This window comes from Salvelinus namaycush, chromosome 41, assembly GCF_016432855.1.
Source record: "Salvelinus namaycush isolate Seneca chromosome 41, SaNama_1.0, whole genome shotgun sequence".
NCBI lineage: Eukaryota > Metazoa > Chordata > Actinopteri > Salmoniformes > Salmonidae > Salvelinus > Salvelinus namaycush.
The window spans coordinates 16,769,879-16,788,345 of record NC_052347.1 but is presented as its reverse complement, the minus strand read 5'-3'; the positions used below and the strand labels follow the sequence as shown (position 1 = coordinate 16,788,345).

At 40.9% G+C, this 18,467-nt stretch overlaps 1 pseudogene; it reads right to left on the bottom strand.

The window, feature by feature from the left end:
* Window positions 1–3,544: 3,544 nt before the first annotated feature.
* LOC120034055 lies at window positions 3,545–15,684 on the bottom strand (annotated as a pseudogene).
* Between the last annotated feature and the right edge of the window lie 2,783 nt (window positions 15,685–18,467).

The window sequence follows — 18,467 nt, the reverse complement described above, 5'->3', positions numbered from 1 at the left end:
ACTTTACAGTTGGCACTATGCATTGGGGCAGGTAGCGTTCCAGTGGCATCCGCCAAACCCAGATTAGTCCGTCGGACTGCCAGAGAACACGTTTCCACTGCTCCAGAGTCCAATGGCGGCGAGCTTTACACCATTCCAGCCGACGCTTGGCATTGCGCATGGTGATCTTAGGCTTGTCTATGGCTGCTCGGCCATGGAAACCCATTTCATGAAGCTCCTGACAAACAGTTATTGTGATGAAATTACTTCCAGAGGCAGTTTGGAACTCGGTAGTGAGTGTTGCAACCGAGGACAGACAATTTTTACGCGCTTCAGCACTTGGCGGTCCCTTTCTTTGTGGCCTACCACTTTGCGGTCGTTGCTCCTAGACGTTTCCACTTCACAATAACAGCACTTACAGTTAACCGGGGCAGCTCTAGCAGGGCAGACATTTTACAAACTGACTTGTTACAAAGGTGGCATCCTATGATGGTGCCAGGTTGAAAGTCACTGAGCTCTTCAGTAAGGCCAGTCTACTGCCAATGCAGTCTATGGAGATTGCATGGCTGTGTGCTTGAACAGCAATGGGTGTGGCTGAGATAGACGAATCCACTAATTTGAAGGGGTCCACATACTTTTGTATATATAGTGTAATTCACATTTTTTGTTGCTGCTGTATTATTTTCCTGCTGTAGCAAACAAACTCAAATTAACATCCTACATTCGTAGTCAAACAATTGCTTTAGCTATGACATAAGCTTTCATATTTAGTGGATGTACCTCATAAATTGCAAGGTTACCAGTTTTGAAATCAAGGGCCTGTAATGGTTGTTAAGCTGGTTTTCAGATGAACACATTATGGTATCAAGCTTCTAGATGTCCATATTCAAGGTTGCTGAGATACATTAAAGGAACATTTAGAATAGGCATGGGGAGTCTCACAGTGCTAAGTAAGGAGTATGAAGGGCGGACTGATGAGTGACAGTTTGAAAACACATAACATTATTTTGTTTTATTTTATTTTAAGATGGTTGAATGATTACACACTCACAGTAGCTCTTTTGGCGTCAATGATAAAGAGCCAGACCCATTACATGATAAGTTTGACCTTAGGTCCTTGTGGAGAAATATGACCATGCTTATGTCTCGGGAGTGCTCCTGCTAACTAGTTCACAGCATATTCTGCTAAGGCCAGAGGGCAGGGATGCACAACTCCAGTCACAGAGGGCTGTAGTGTGTGATGGTTTTGGTCCTCGTCTTTTGATCAGAGACTATTTATATCTGGGCGGAGAGAGAATTGTTCATCCCTTCCATAGACGTTCTATTAAATCAAGCCGGCTCAGGCCTGAAATGTGAACACTGATTTAAGAAAAGATACACATTTTTCTATTTAACCTTTATTTAACTAGGCCAGTCAGTTAGAAACAAATTCTTATTTACACTGACAGCCTACTGGGAGTTTCCTCTTGCTCATTCCTTATAGGTGCACTGTGCAGCCGTTTACTTCTCATTTCCATTTCTCTGAGTTAAAAAAAAAGAATACGGCTTAGAATTACATATCTTATACTATAACACAATATAGGATCCTAATTCAAGTGTAATTATAGGATGTCTATGGTTATTACCTTATCATAATCCAACAAAACCCATTTGTTGCAGGGATGTGAAGTAGTGTTGTATTGTTTGTGTTCAACTGCAGAGAAGGAGAAGCATCCGTGTAACAGGAAGATACTGTTTGTGTACACTGAAGTGGCCAGTTGACCAATCACCAGTAAATAGGTCACAAAATTATATTTGTATTCCTCCACTGCTACATATCATAAACATTATAATCTATCTGCAGGTGGAACTGTTGCATTAACTTCCAAGAAGATTTGTATGCAGCAATAGGTTACATAGCAATGAGTAATACGTTGGTGTGATTACATTAAGCATGATTGCTTGTTGCCTGCCACATTAAAGTATAGCTTGATTATTGTAACTTGATGTCACTTTATTACACGTTCACTCTTTCTCTGTCTCCCACCGGGATGTGTGTTGGGTGGGCGTGTTGAAGACACAGGAAGTGTCTCCATCTATTGGTCGTTGAACAATACTACAACAATGGAGCCAATGCCTGCAGTTAGTAACTTCTTGCAGTCACATGAATATCTGTCATGAGTTCCATCTTCAAGGATCTCATATTAACAGCATGCCTGTCAGATTAACCAGAGGGTGTTCCTTGATCTCTATGCTTCACAAAATGTTTTTTTCTTCCATTAGTAAGCTCTGAGTTTGGATGCTTTAATGAGATGCATTTTATGATTAGAGTGAGCTGGGGGAGAGGTTCAGGAATTCACACAGTGATTCTGGTATGTACAGTATCTATATGTGGAGAATAAGTGGACAATGTGTTTGCATTCTCAACTTGTCCTAATATCTTTTCATCTTCGAAAGTCATTGTGTATTCATGATCGTTACTGATAAAAGCAGTGGATGATTTTGATGTACTGTAGCTCCTGACAGATGAGTGGACACCTCTGACATAACCCTGTATGAGGGGAAGCTAATCTCCTGGAGTATGAAGGTTTCTCCAATAATGCCTGGCATTTTAATCAAATGCTTTTGGATTGTATTTTTCTGCACTCTGTCTCGCCCAGAATCAAGCTGTATGTCTCCTAATGTCTAGGTCAGTGAGGCCAAACTGTTGTCAGATAGCTATCCCTGGAATCTGTCTGTATTCACTCAAAGTTGGATCCAGAGCTCTCTAACATACACTGAAGAATGGCTATGAGACGTTATTTATGGGTACATACTGTGATGGGTTTAGTTTTTCACAACAACCATTCCGCCCAAAAATATCACAGCTCAGGTATTAAATGGTATTGTCTTTCTTGGAAGTAGGTTGTTTGTTTAATTTTGCTTTTAAACTATGCCTTAACTGTGCCTTAACATGCCCATATATTTGAAAATAAGATACCTAAAATAACTGTTATTTATTTATAGTCTATGCAATTGGTCACAAGACATATACTGTATTCTATTCTACTGTATTTTAGTCAATGCCACTCCGCCGTTGCTCGATCTAATATTTATATATTTCTTAATTCTATTCTTTTACTTTTAGATTAGTGTGTATTGTTGTGAACTGTTAGATACTGCTGCACTGTTGGAGCCAGGAACACAAGCATTTCGCTACACCCGCAATAACATCCGCTAAATATGTGTATGTGACCAATACAATTTTATTTGAAGAGCCCATAATCAAATCTACATTCAGTTAAATGACTTGAAGAAGAGGGTTTTATTCATCAATTCCTAATTATTCTTTGGTCTGTGTATGTTTTTTTCATCGCTCAACCTTTATGGTGGTTTGCGACTCAAGACACCTCAATTGGTGGTTCACGAAGCAAAATGTTTGTGAACCCTTGGTCTATGGTAAAAGTGTTACCTCACATTTAATGACACAAAGACAATAGACCTGTATGATACTGCTTTGTAATATTTAATTCTAGTTTTATAAGTTACATGAATTTGTACTGTATTTCATTGTCATTGTCTGCTTTGAAGTAGAACATCTGAGCATGGCAGTGAATCTATAGCACGGAAGAATGCTAACATCCAGGAACGTACAACGGTGTAAGCATGCATGTATCTTTGCAACAATAATTATTGTATACTGGATCTACATTCTGTGTCTGAGTTATTGTAATTATAAACATGAATTACAGCAGAAGATGCCCATATCTCTATTCTTCTCCCTTGACGCCAACATCAAGACTCTTAGCTCTTAATTTGTTCACTTGGCATTCTGCTATGTCTGCCCGCTCCTCAGCTTCATCAAGCTCATGTTGCACATTCCTGAATTTAGCTAAATTGATACTGGTCTGCTCCTCCTGTGGTTCACAGAAAATAGATAGATATGAATAAGTTAGAAGTGGTGAACTGTTGTCCTATTTATCTAATAATACTATGCACAGTTGTTGCCAATAATATATTGTACTCACCGCCTCCTCATTCTGCCTTTTGTAAGCTTTCACCCTCATCTGCAGCTTGTTGACCAACTCCTGGAGTCTGCCTACATTATTCTTATCTTCCTCACCCTACAAACCCACTGTTATTAATTACTCACATATTTTATCATGATTTGATGAAAGTCAGGAATAAGCAACCAAACATATTTTACCTGATATGTGAGCTCCTTGACTTTTCTCTCATATTTTCGCACAACCTTCATGGCTTCCACACCACGTTTCTGCTCTGCCTCCAGTTCATTCTCCAGCTCTCTGACCTTGAGTGTAAATAATGTATTACAAAAGAATCACAAACTAAGAGAGTGTGAACTGGAAATAAAACATTTATCTTTATCCTTACTCTGGTCTCTGGTTTCTGGAGCTCTTTTTTTCCACCTTTCAGGGCTAACTGCTCAGCCTCATCCAGACGCTGCTGCAAGTCTTTAACAGTGACCTCCGGGTTCTTCTTCATCCTCTCCACGTGACCACTCGTGTCCTGCTCCTTCTTCAGCTCCTCAGCCATCATGGCAGCCTATCGATACAGAATTTGTAATCGATCAAGACATTGTTTGAGCAGACTTCATTTGGGCTGAGATTTACACATTTGGGCTGAGATTTACAGTTCAGACTTACATCTATAATAGACTTTTTAGCTTTATCATCTGCATTTCTTGCTTCTTGGACTGCATCTTCCACCTCTGATTGCAGCTGAGTTATGTCAGACTCCATCTTCTTTTTTGTGCTGATGAGACCAGTGTTGTGTTAAATGAGTAAAGAGATAAGGTAACACAATAAGTTAAATTGATACATTTAACTTAAAGCCAAAGTTCCGAATTGTTTATGGGGCCTCACCTGAGAGTGCAACAGGTGCATCCTCTCGCTCACATCGACCAGCTCCTGCTCGGCCAGTTTACGGCACCTCTCTGACTGCTCTAGTGTTGCCCTCATCTCCTCAATCTCTGCTATCATCAGTGTATTGCGGCGTTCTACAATGGCCAGCTGCTCCTTCAAGTCCTCCTGCCCATGGAGTGCATTATCCAAATGGACCTGAGTGTCCTGAAACAGAAAGGTCATGAATAAGTCCAATACCCACTGACTAGAACTTTGATAGACATGGTGAGTGTTATGGTTGAAAAAAGATGGGTTTCTGGAACCAAACACTAACTTTGAGCTGGCCCTGGATGTTTCTGAGCTGCTTGGTAGCATCAGCTGCCTGGTGGTTGACATGGCCCAGCTGAATCTCCATCTCATTTAGGTCCCCTTCCATCTTCTTCTTGACTCGGACGGCATCGTTTCTGCTGTGGGTCTCAGAATCTAGAGCACTCTGCAGGGTGTCCACGGTCCTCTGATGGTTCCTCTTCAGCAGGTCTATTTCCTCATCTTTCTCTGCCACCTTTCTGTCAACCTCTGACTTGATCTGGTTCAACTCCAGTTGAAGGTGGAGCATCTTGGCCTCTTCATGTTCAAGGGAGGACTAGAAGAAGACACAAGTGCACAGAACAGAAACATTTGCGGTCATATTCAAATAATACATGTAGGGGAATGCACAATATGTGTGAGAAAATGGCGAACCTCAGCTTCTTCAAGAGTTGTTTGGGTGTCCATCTTGTCCTGTTCAGCTTGTTTCGCTGCCTTTTCCAGGTCATGGAAGGTCTTTGCAGACTGTCCCACTTGCTCAGTGATATCTGTTATTTCCTCTGAAAATTGACAAAGCAATATGTTTGTTACATGCAGACCTATAAGCTAAAACTCATACATACATTCTATGAGGATATGTTGTTATGATTTCCGAGGGTGATGATGATCATACGCTGAAGGTTCTTATTCTCTCTCTTCATGTTCTCTAAGTGATCCAGGGCTTCTTCAAATGTGTTTTTCATCTTGAATAGCTCTGTGCTCAGAGACCTGGACTCCCTTCGTGAGCCGTCCAGCTCAGACCAGGTCTCTTCATACTTCTCTTTCCATTCAGCAAGATCCTGATGTTAAGAAAATCACATGAAATTCAATCCAATTGTTGAGACCGAACCACCACAGTCTTTAGTAATTCAGACACTAAAGGAGTCAATATGATTACTTTGTCAAAGTTCCTCTGGTTCTGCTTGTAGTCTCTGCTTGTAGTCTCTGCTTGTAGTCTCTGCTTGTAGTCTCTGCTTGTAGTCTCTGCTTATAGTCTCTGCTTATAGTCTCTGCTTATAGTCTCTGCGTATAGTCTCTTCTTGTAGTCTCTGCTTATAGTCTCTTGTAGTCTCTGCTTGTAGTCTCTGCTTATAGTCTCTGCTTGTAGTCTCTGCTTGTAGTCTCTGCTTGGTCGTCTCCAGTGAGGCACACTTAGCATTCATTGTCTCTGTCTGCTCTTCAGAATCCTGGAGGCGTTGGGCAAGCTTCCTCCTTAAAAGAGGAACAAACAGTAGTAAATCAATTGATTAATTAATGAATGTATGTTGCAAAATAATATATGTTTTACCCATCAGTGCACTAACTTAGCATCCACAAGTTCCTCAGTGCGCTAGATGGCATCAGTCTCATACTTGGTTCTCCACAGAGCTACCTCACTGTTGGCCTTGGACATGCTCTGCTGCAGCTCAGCCTTGGACTCCTGCTCCTCCTCATACTGCTCCCGGAGCAGGTCACAGTCATGGTGGGTTGATTGTAAACCACGGGCCAGGGCATTCTTAGCCTAAAGCCAGAGACAATTCATAAAGTTAGTCTTAGCTTATATCGTCGTTGTGAAATAATTATGGCTTGTAATTGGCAAGAGTTTGTCTAACTTTAACTTCCTCCTCCAAAAGTCTCTTCAGCTCTTCAATCTGTTGACTGCTCACTAGTTTCACTCTGCTCAGCTGGGACACAGTTAGCTCCTTCTCCTCAAGCTGGCGTTTGAGCTCACCTATTCAAGATATATTGTAAAAGTAGCACACTAGCAGCGTAGTTCTCAAACTATGTATCAAGTCCTTGATGTCCTTCATATAAATGGGATTTACTTGAAACTTACCATTTTCTGTTTGCAAGCGAGCATTCAGGGCAGTGTAATCATTTAGCGACTCATGGGCCTCGTCAGATTTGTTCTTGTACTCATTACTTTGGTCTTCAAGAGTTCTGCAGTTTCTCAAGGTTAGCCTAAAATGTTAAAAATAACAGTAAGTAACCAGTGTATCCAACCTGGACTCAGGGGTAGACGTAACATAGTAAATGTAATGTTTCGTATGGTATGTATTCATTTGCAGATGTCCATCATCCATTTCTATGATATGTCGCAATTTGTGTTATGTTACGAATTTACAAATTTCAATTTTATGTGGCTAATGTTAGCTAGGCTAGGATTTAAGGTTTGGGTTAGGAGTTAGGTTAAAGTTAGGGTTAGCTATCAGCTAAGTAGTTGCAAAGTAGCTACCCACCCACACAACCTACGGATTGCTAGACGTTCGCATTATACACCCAACCTATTTAAATTTTTTGCATTAAGCAACCTTCTGTCTTGTATAACCATACCAAACTTAACATATCATACTCATTTGAACTTCCTGGATTTAAGTTTACTATGTTACCGCTAGTCTATGAGACTAGGCTGGTGTATAGTGAATGGGTTTCTTTTGTATGTTGAATATCAACATGGTCAACATCTGATGAACCTACCTTGCTTTTGAGAACCCTCTCCACGTTGCAGGCCAAGTCATCAATTTCCATCTTGTATTCACTTTTCTCCTTCTCCAGTTTCTGCTTAACTCTCTGGAGGTTGTCCATTTGTTCTCCCAGTTCTGCCACGCTGTCTGCCTGCTTCTTGCGGAGAGCAGCAGTGATTGACTCATGCTGCAGGGTGGACTCTTCGAGATCACGACGCAGCCTCTGAAACTCACTTTCGTGCTTCTTGTTTGCATCAATTTGGGAAGCAGTGGCTCCACCAGCTTCTTCCAGTCTCTGACTGATCTCCTCAAGTTCCCTGGAGAGATCAGACCTCTGCTTCTCTATCTTGGCCCGAGCAGAGCGCTCAGCTTCGATTTCCTCTTCGAGTTCCTCAATGCGAGCCTGTGGTAAAAAAAAATATTCCGTCAAAATTTTGGCAAAAGTTACAATGTATGCATTTAATTTATTTTCACAAATCACATACCTGAAACTCCTTTATTTTCTTCTGAAGTTGAGAGCTCAATATTTGTTCATCCTCAATTTTACCTTGCAGGTAACTGAACTCTAAATCCTTCCTGAAAACATTTGAGAATTCATTGAATGGAAATTAGTTGATGCTCCATTGTTTGTGCTGCTTCTATCACTTTCAACTATTGCTCTATCAACATGTGAATCAAGAGTTTAATCTCCATAAACTCAATGATAATTTCTAACTTACTTTTTAAATCTTTCATCCATTTGTTGTCTTTCATTCTCCAGGTCCTTTACATTTTCCTGGGACAGCTTGAGATCTCCCTCAAGTTTTCTTTTGTCTCTTTCCAAATCCGCATGCACCTTCTTCTCCTGCTCTAGAGATCCCTCAAGCTGGAAGGAGACCATAGTCCAGAACAATTGAAATCTTGAAAGAATGCTAACAAAAGACAAAAGTGTATAAGTCACTTGATGCTTACATTATCAGCCTGTTGTTCCAGCTTGACCTTTGTCTTAGTCTGTGTTGACTGTGTCCTCCTCTGCCTGGAGTTCATCCAGGGTCTGCTGGTGCACCTCTTGCAATGCCTTGATCTCCTTTGAAGACTTCAGAAGATGTTGTTCTAATGTGGTCAACTCTTCTGTCAAATGTTTCACCTGTGTTAAAGAATGCACACAGTTACCCTCCATTCATTGTGGTTATGAGATTTAAAGGCATGGGGTGATGTGCTTATCAGATGCCCTGACCTTATTTTCTGTGGCATATTTCTCCTTCTCAACCTCGGCAATAGTGAGCTCCAGGTCGTCTAAATCCCTTTTGAGCTCGGAGCATTCATCCTCCAGTTTTCTGTTCCTGGCAGTGATCTCTGCATTGATCTCCTCTTCCTCTGCCTCTAGATGGATCTTACTCTTGATCAACCCCTCACATCTCTCCTCTGCATCAGAGAGGTTCTCTCTTTCCTATTGAAATATGAACAAGTAGCATACCTTAGACAATAAAACCACTGTAACAGGGTTGCTGCTACTGTTTATTATATATAATGCTGCCTGGTCACTATCCTTACTATATGTACATATCTACCTCAATTACCTCGTACCCCTGCACATCCACTCGGTACTAGTACCTCGTGTATATAGCCAAGTTATCGCTACTCATTGTGTATTTATTCCTATTTTCTTTATATATTTCTCTCTGCATTGTTGGGAAGGGCCCATAAGTAAGCATTTCACTGTTAGTCTACACCTGATGTTTACGAAGTATGGGACAAATACAATTTGATTTGTGTTCATTGGATTCAATTAAAGTTTGGTACTTCTTGAAATGTTAATATGTAACCCTCATAGAAGGTGCTATATATTGATAAGAACCATGCAACATCTACACACATCTAATATAAAGCATGTTCTTAAAAACATGACAGAAACCCACCACTTGAATCTGGAGGTAAAGGTCATTCTTCTCCTGAGCAAGGACCACCGTCTTTTCCTCAAGTTCCTTCCTCCTGGCGTCTGACCTTGCAAACTCGCCTTTGACCTTTGAGAAGTCCTCTTTCATCGTCTGCATCTCCTTCTCAGCCTCTGCGCTTCGCAAAAGGGGCTTGATCTTGAAGTAGAGCCTCATCCAAGGCCAGTTCTTCACGTTCATGAATGACCGGATGTTATATTGGATGATGAAAATGTATTCCCTATGTAGTGGCAAAAATAAAAAATCCCATCCTTTATTGAAGTTCATAGGAGCTGTACTGTATTCATTTTTCCATTACAGAAATATGTTTTTTAGACCTTTTCCTTGACATCTCCTTGAACCTCTGCCTGGTGACGTAGCCCCTGGAGACAGCCTGGATGCGAGTCAACAACCACTGCCAGGCGCTCATCTCTCATCTCCTCCAGCAGACCTAACAGGCCAGCTTTAAAGAACACCTAATATACACATACAAACACAAAGAATACAAATGCTATTCTGAGTTGGTGCACCACTGTCTGAATGTACACTACAGAAGACGACAACTGCTCACATCACTCGATAACATCATCCCTATAGGTCAGAGAATAACATTGTTTTGTCACAATACCTTAGTGTATCCAAATTTGTACTGGGCGTGGTCCACGTCGATGGAGGACAATAGCTTCTCTGATGCCTTTTTGCTGTCAATAAACTGCCCCTCTGGGATAGCACTGGCATTCAGGATTCTGTATCTGTTGGGGAAACAGTCCACATTTATCCTTGAGCTCATGTTTGTTGAATCGTTTTTTTTATAGGTAACAGGGATCAATGAAGGATTTGCCTCTGCTTGAAGTCAGCATATATAATCCTGCTTGGGAACCCCTTCCTGCAGATCCTGATACCCTCCAGCACACCGTTACAGCGCAGCTGATGCAAAACGAGGTAGTGTTCCATGGCCCCTACATGGAAAGGCAGAATTCTGTCAGGTCAGGCAGCCTTGAGAGCAAACAACCCACATTACATGTTTCAAACCTTTACATACCTGGTGTTTTGGTCTCATTTGGGATGATGCATCTCACAAAATGGGGATGTGTGGACCTCAGGTTAGACATAAGCTTGTTGAGATTTTCCTGAGGGAAGGTTATGAAATGCTAAAAAAATAATGAACAAGCAAAACAATGCTCACTGAATTGTGCGGAAATGTTCTGAAGTCTACATACAATCATTAGATGGATATACATGTTCATAGTAGGGGGAAACAGTTTTACCCTGAAAAGTGCAGAGACAGTCTGGAAAAAGGACCCCTTCTTTTTTCCTCCTCTTTGGTTTCTATCAGCTACAGAAAGAGAGACATAAAATAATTATATTTCTACTCAAGATCATTTTTCACTGGTCTTATAATGCTGATGTAAACTCACCATCAACTAAGACAAACGTTGCAAACAACTGAGACAATAGTTTCAGGGCAGCTTTTTGGTACAGTTGTATCAGTGTCATTCAGCGGGTCCTTGTTCTTCTCCAACCAGCCACCGATGTTGTAGTCCACAGTGCCAGCGTAGTGCACCAGGGTGAAGTGGGCCTCTGCCTTGGCTTTGGCAGGCTTGGGCTTCTGGAAGTTGCTGTTCTTCCCAAGATGCTGGTCGTAGAGTTTGTTCTTGAAGGAGCAGTCTGTTGCCTTTGGAAACATGCATTCTGCTTCAAGGATGGAGAAAATACCCATTGGCTGTGGAAGATTTAGTGCAATGGGTTTAGAAGAACCAAGTTATAGAAGTTCATTGTTTTGATCATGTCTGTCTACTAAATTTCAATACTTTGCTTGTAAACTTTTTAATTACTGTAATTAAACAGATCTTTTTCAACTCTGTCCTGTTGATCCTAACTTATTGAATCCATTAACAGTTAGACTGTAAAGAGTGACTTAAAGGAAGGCTGAAAAGGTCACAATACCTTCTCAATAAGCTCAATGCAGGCAGCCAAGTCCATACCAAAGTCAATGAACTCCCAGTCTATTCCTTCCTTCTTGTACTCCTCTTGTTCCAACACAAACATGTGGTGGTTGAAAAACTGTTGCAGTTTCTCATTAGTGAAGTTGATGCAGAGCTGTTCCAGGCTGTTCATCTGCATGGTTTACAAAATATAATTAAATAACATACAATCAATTATTATGTTGTTGTAAATCTGTTTCAAATGAGGAGTCCACTCATACCTCAAAGATCTCAAAGCCTGCTATGTCCAAGACCAGAACGCCAATAAAATGCTGCCTGGGCAATTTGGTGTCTAGCTGCTGGTTTATTCTGGTCACCATCCACAAGAACAGTTTATCATACACTGCCGTAGACAGGGCACCCATGGAGTTATTCACCTGCAAATGAGACAAAACACATTTTAGGACAATTCAAATTTGTGAGAGTTGGGCGAGGGTCACTCATGTCTGTACACACTTTAATGTAGTCGTCATACCTGTTGAACTGTCTGTCCTTTGGTGACATATTCATTCCCGACCTTCACTCTGGGATAGCACACAGCCTTCAGTAAATCAGCAGAGTTCAGGCCCATGAGGTAGGTGACTTTGTCAGCCACTATTGGATACATGAGACAAAAAATATGAGTGGATTCTGGCTGTGGATAAGTGAAGATTTAATTTGAATTTCTAAATAAGTCAAAACCAAAGACTGCTGACCCTCAGTGCCATCAGGCTCTGCCTGTTCCTCACGCTGCTTCTGCTTGAACTTCATGTTCCCATGATGCATCACAGCACCAGTCAGTGTGTAGATCCCAAGTTTCTCCTCTGCATTGAAGCCTAGGATATCAATGGCACTCTATTGGGACAGATATTGGAGCTCAGTCAAACACATATAAACATTTAATCAGTCCCTAAGACAATCTTATACAGTACAGTTGAGGGTTTTCTATTATGTTTTCAATGTAGTTCTTTTCCAAGCTTTGTGGGTAATATAAAGATATGCGATATAAGGTACAGGTGGACTCACCTCATCTGTGGCCATGAGCTCTTCTGTGTCATTGATGCTTTGCACCGTTATTTCCCCCTGACTGATGAAAGGGTAGTGATATGGGTTGGTGGTGATGAGCAGCATCTCTGGTGAACATGATAGAGAAGGTGTATATTTACCATTGGGGGTTATATTGGTGTTGGAGGCTGAACTCACAGTACAGCACATTTTCCAGATTGCATATTCCAGCCCTCTTTTTAGATGCAAAACATTTAAAGGGGCAATCTGCAGTTCAAACAACAAAGTGGTTAACCTACCACTGTTTTTGGTAAACAGTTGAGGGGTCGGGCTGGGGAAATATAACCACTCTCAAATTCATAGACAGAGCTATGGATGTGAGGACTGACTCGGCTATACAGTTTTTATTTACAATTACATTGTTTTACTCCATTGTTTGTAAACAATCTTATATTTTGGGTTCTGATGGGGAACGACAGTTGACCTAAGCTCATGAGGCATTTATTCTTCAAGAATCAATGGGTATATATCATTAATTGGATTGGATCATTAATTGGTACACAAATGGATGTAGCAATCACAGATTGACCCCTTAAAGTAACCAATAACCTTGCATTCCAAAACTACAATTACTGTGTATGGCTTTACATAGATCCACCAGCTAGAATTACTCAACCTACCAATTAACTCAGGCTTCTTATTGGACATGATTTGGTAGAAGATGTGATAACTCCTTTCTGCTAGGAGCTGAAACGTTACCCTGGATTTTTCCAATAGATCTAAAGAAGGAAATCATAGAAATCAAGGGACATCTTGTTCCAATCCACAGCAATGGCCTTGTATTTGCAAAGAAAATGGGCAAGCAAACTCACAAGTCTCAATATCAGCTGAGGACAGCTTCCCCTTTGTTCCAAAGTGGATGCGGATGAATTTTCCCTGTATGTTTTCCAAAAATTTAATTATTTTAAAAATGTCACATTTCAGCTAAGGTGACTGGTTTATGAATGCATGCCTGGCTATATGTTAACCCTATATGCTCATACTGTATGTTGATCAAACACACTCACAAAGCGAGAGGAGTTGTCGTTCCTCACTATCTTGGCATTCCCATAAGCCTCCAGCAGAGGGTTGGTCTGGATGACTTGATCCTCCAGGGTTCCCTTTGAGAATAAAAGTGTTGGTAAGTACGAGTAAATACACTTTACAGTAAATGCAATAAAAATTACTTTTGCAACAGAAAATGCAATAGAGGGAACTATATACATCTTATGTTAATGTAACATGAGTATGGATAGAACCTGAATTTTTCCATTGATTTCCTTCTTCTTATCACTTCCTCCAGCCATTGCGATTGTGGCAAAATACTGGATGACACGCTTTGTGTTTACAGTCTTCCCTGCACCAGATTCTCCACTGTCAAAATCAAGATTGAACAACACAATTGAGAATAATAATGTAAACTTTCCTAGTAAATCTAGTTCTTTACAGAGGCAGACAATTAGTAACAGCATGTGCAACAGTACAGTACGTGATAAGGATGGACTGGTTTTCACGATCTGTTAAAAGATAAAATCAACTACCCCATTTTCATACTTGAGAAAAAGTAAAGATACCTTAATAGAAAATTACTCAAGTAAAAGCGACAGTCACCCAGTAAAATCTACTTGTGTTTAGTGAGTCCGCCAGATCATATGCAGTAGGGATGACCATTGATTTTCTCTTTAAGTGCGTGAATTATACAATTTTCATGTCCTGTTAAGCATTCAAAATGTAACGAGTACTTTTGGGTGTCAGGACAAATGTATGGAATAGAAAGTACATTCTTTTCTTTAGGGATGTAGTGCAGTAAAAGTAGAAGTTGTCAAAAATAGAAATAGTAAAGTAAAGTACACTCCAAAAAACGACTTAAGTAGTACTTTCAACTATTTTTACTTAAGAACTTTACACCACTGGATAAAATTACCTGTTAACTATACTGTAATAGCTTGCTGCCACAATATGATACATCATGAAATGAAGATTATACCTGTTAGCATAAACTGCTAGGCATTATCAGAGATGGAGAAAATGTGGGGTGTGACCTCCTGGCGCTTCTTGCCCCGATAGCCAGCCACCACCTCTGGGTTGTGGACCGGGAGCCGCTTATAGGGGTTCACAGTCACACAGAACAGCCCAGAGTAGGTCTGCAATAGGGGAACAACTCACGTTATGTCATTGACGACTTGATCTGATTGAACCCAGGAAACTAGTTGGTAGATGTTTGATTGACAATGCAATTAGAATACGTATGTATGACTGAGTTGAAATGTAATCTGATCTGTGTCTGCTTACATTGATCATCCAGGCAGCGTAGCGCTCCTTGAGGTTGAACAGCACGGCTGGCTCATGGAGATGGGTCAACATGGCCATGTCCTCGATCTTGTCAAATTTAGGAGGGTTCATGGGGCTGATGTCATCCGGATTCACTGTGACAACCTGCAACATGATCAAATAAAGGAGAGGGCAGTTAGTGGAGGCAAGTTTCCATTCAAATAACGAACCAGTTGCATTCTAGAATAACAACTGGATGAAACTGCATCGAAATCATTCCACGGTGGCATAATTAACTTTTTATTTAGCATCCAAGAAGGCTTAGAAATGACATGTACTCTGAATTTCAGTCACTCTCACATAGTAAGTAAAATATAACATGCTTTCCCACTGGGCAAACACTGGTTGAATGTTGTTTCCACGTCATTTCAACAACAAACATTTTATGTGATGACGTTGAATCAATGTGGAAAACTGATTGGATTTGAAAAAAGTCATTAACGTACGTGAATATTGTCTTTTTTTAACCCAACTTTTAACCATGGTGGAATGTTTTGTTGACTTCACTTTGAATTCATGTTAGCTGACAACTCAACCAAATGTAAATGTAAACTAGACCTTAAACTGACGTCTGTGCCCAGTGGGTTAGAACATAGTTATATGGTCAGATGTTCTAGGACATTTGATATGTACTCACCCTCCCATCCTCAGACTCCACTACGACCTTGGAGATGTCTTGGCTCTTGATTTTGCCTTTCACATACTCCACCTTTAGATCTGCCACAAAGCAGGCCGTTTTGGCATCAAATGGCTTGACCTGTGCAGCAGTCCTCTCCCGCTCCGGCTTGCGGAGGTACGAGGCAGCCACCCCAAATACTTCCATCTCAGCATCACTCATTTTCTAAAGTTGTGTAGTAAGGAGACAATTGATTATACATCATATGCTTCATATTGATCTGTTGGTCATGGATTATACTATAAAAACAAATAATTGCCAATAAATCCAATAAACATCAAAGGCCTAATTATATGATTTGGTCTATTCTTACCTGAGTGTTGCAGTTACAAAATCTATGATCACAGTAGGACAACCCCTGGAGTTCCAGAAAAGTGACAAAGACTGTATGGATGCTCTCTCTCTATGGATGCAACCTCTACTTTTGTTAAATGTTTGCTGTCTCAACAGTACGCCAAAGACATACCTCCAATGCCCTGCTGTCATCGCACTAACAATACTGTTTATAAGGGATGGCTTGGTTTTTTTCTATTTGCTTGACAGCTTCTCTATATTTGGATAACAATCAAATCTGGCTCATACGCCACCGTGGAAAAGTAAAGTATGTCCATTTTGTATTTTCAACTGTCTATCTATAGCTGTATTGTGTCACATTTAAATGTTTTCATTTGTAACCCTGCAGACTGTCCATTAAAAAGCAATGATGGCTAAGGATGGCAGCTTAGAGGGCTTTGGGTCCGGACACAACATTCCTCATTTTCTGGGATCAGGGAAGATTAGGTTTGTTAGGGCATTGCTCAGATTCTGGCATTGGGCGACTGGGATCACGGTCATTTAGGGGTCACTGGGAGGGCATGGCCCGATACGGGCTGGGGTTGACAGGTGGCAGTTAGCACGTTCCAGACAGACAGAGACATGTCCATCTGCTGTGTATTCCATTGTCATTCAAAGACCTGAGACAAAGAGATGTTATCAAAAACCTTTTCAGTTCTGCTTTCAAGACTATTGACCTAATGCTAAGCTGAGGTAATGTTGCTCTATGAGATTGGATTGAGTCACAGTGACCAATACACAAATGTGCAATAAAAATAAAACATACTGACACAGCACATTTGACACAGTAATTCTGAACAAAAATTATCTACTAAACTGAATACCAGAGGCCTTTGTCGGCTCTATAATGAAGCACGCTGAAGCAATACAAGACTTCTGACAATACAAACATCTAAGCTGCATCCAATTGTGATGTCACATGTAGTAAAACACTTTACAGACGACCTGAATACATCTCATACAAAAGCAGCCCATGCCTCATCATGGATTCAAACAAATCCAGGCCTCCGTTTATGCATGGCCGAGAGAGCATTCCAAACAACAGGGGTAACAATGAATCCGAAAAAGCCCTCCAGATCCATACAAAATCCAGAGTGGATTTCTATTAATGTTCCTCAGTTGCCCATGTCAATATAGCACAAGTATGTGTTTCAAGTGTACCATATGTCACACACATGTGATGCCTGTGCTGATAGCGGGCTTTGGTATGGCCATATAATGTTTTGTTGAATAAGTAATCTATTTCATCTATACGGGTGGCATTTCAAGAATGCAATGACAAACAATACAATGCATTCACAGTGCTGTAGATGTTTTCAATTGGTTTATGTTCTGTTTATTTCTGCGTGTGGCAGTGTGCAAGAACAATTGTAAATTCTATGAAATAAACATTTTACTGATTAAAATTAAAAACTTATCTTGAAAAAAAATGGACTGATATACTGTGGTACATTTTGAGCACAACATTATCTCTGGCCCAGGGTGTTAGTGCGCATTAGTAAAGGAACTGTCACTAACGCCCTGGACCAGAGCTAGCACAACATATAGGATCATGTCATCCCATTTAGAGACACTAGATCAGGGGTGTCAAACTCATTCCATGGAGGGCCAAGGCTTTTGGTTTTTCCTTACAATTAAGACCTAGACAACCAGGTATGGGGACATCCTTACTAAGTGACCTTAATTCATTGATCAAGTACAAGGAAAGAGTGAAAAGCCACAGACACCCAGCCCTCCGTGGAATGAGTTTGGCACCTGTGGACTAGATAGATGCTGCCTCATCATCACCAGGTAGTTTAGTTTAGACTGTTTGTCTGATATCATGCACTCCTTTGGGCAAGCTCCTAACCATGCGTCAGTTAGAATGTAAACTGACTAGCATAGAACTGCTGTGGTCATGATCATGACCCTCCACAGCTCCCTCTAAAACTCATGTGATGTCACATGCAGATGACAATAGAACGCCAACGCCTGAATTCTTTCAAATTTCTTTATATCTATTGGTTAACTCAGCTGCGCACAATGCTAAACAATTTCTTTAGACTTACACTATATGCATGATCCTATTCTACCCTATAAACATGTTACAAAGAACATTTAACTATAAAACGTCAAATGAATGTGTGAACTGTCTCCAAGGAAAGAGTCAGTAGAGTTGTACGGTGTGTGGGCCATTCATTTTCATAAACTATGACACAAACTGACACTGTATCAAAGCCAACCTAATTGGTGTTGATTTAACATCCCATAAATGTCATTTGAAGGGCTGGCAACAGTTGTGGGTATAATTGGTCATGGGCAGGCAGTAGGCACGCTACCGCTGGCTAGACCAGGGTAGGGCTTATGCTGACCTCCACGTTACAGTAGAGTATGTACATTGACTGTGTCAAGGACACTGCGAGATTGTGGGAATTTGAAGTCACAGTGCGAACGAGAGAAGTAGTAAGGAGACAATCCCCGTTGGCTGGTTCTGTCCGAGGCAGACTGATGCCTGCCCCTGGTGGAAAATAGATCTGAGGACGGGTGCATCTGCCTTAGATTAGAGGGTCAACGGACAGGAGACCACAAAATAAAGCTGCTGATAACTACTTGTAGTCTGAAAGAACACCCAGTTT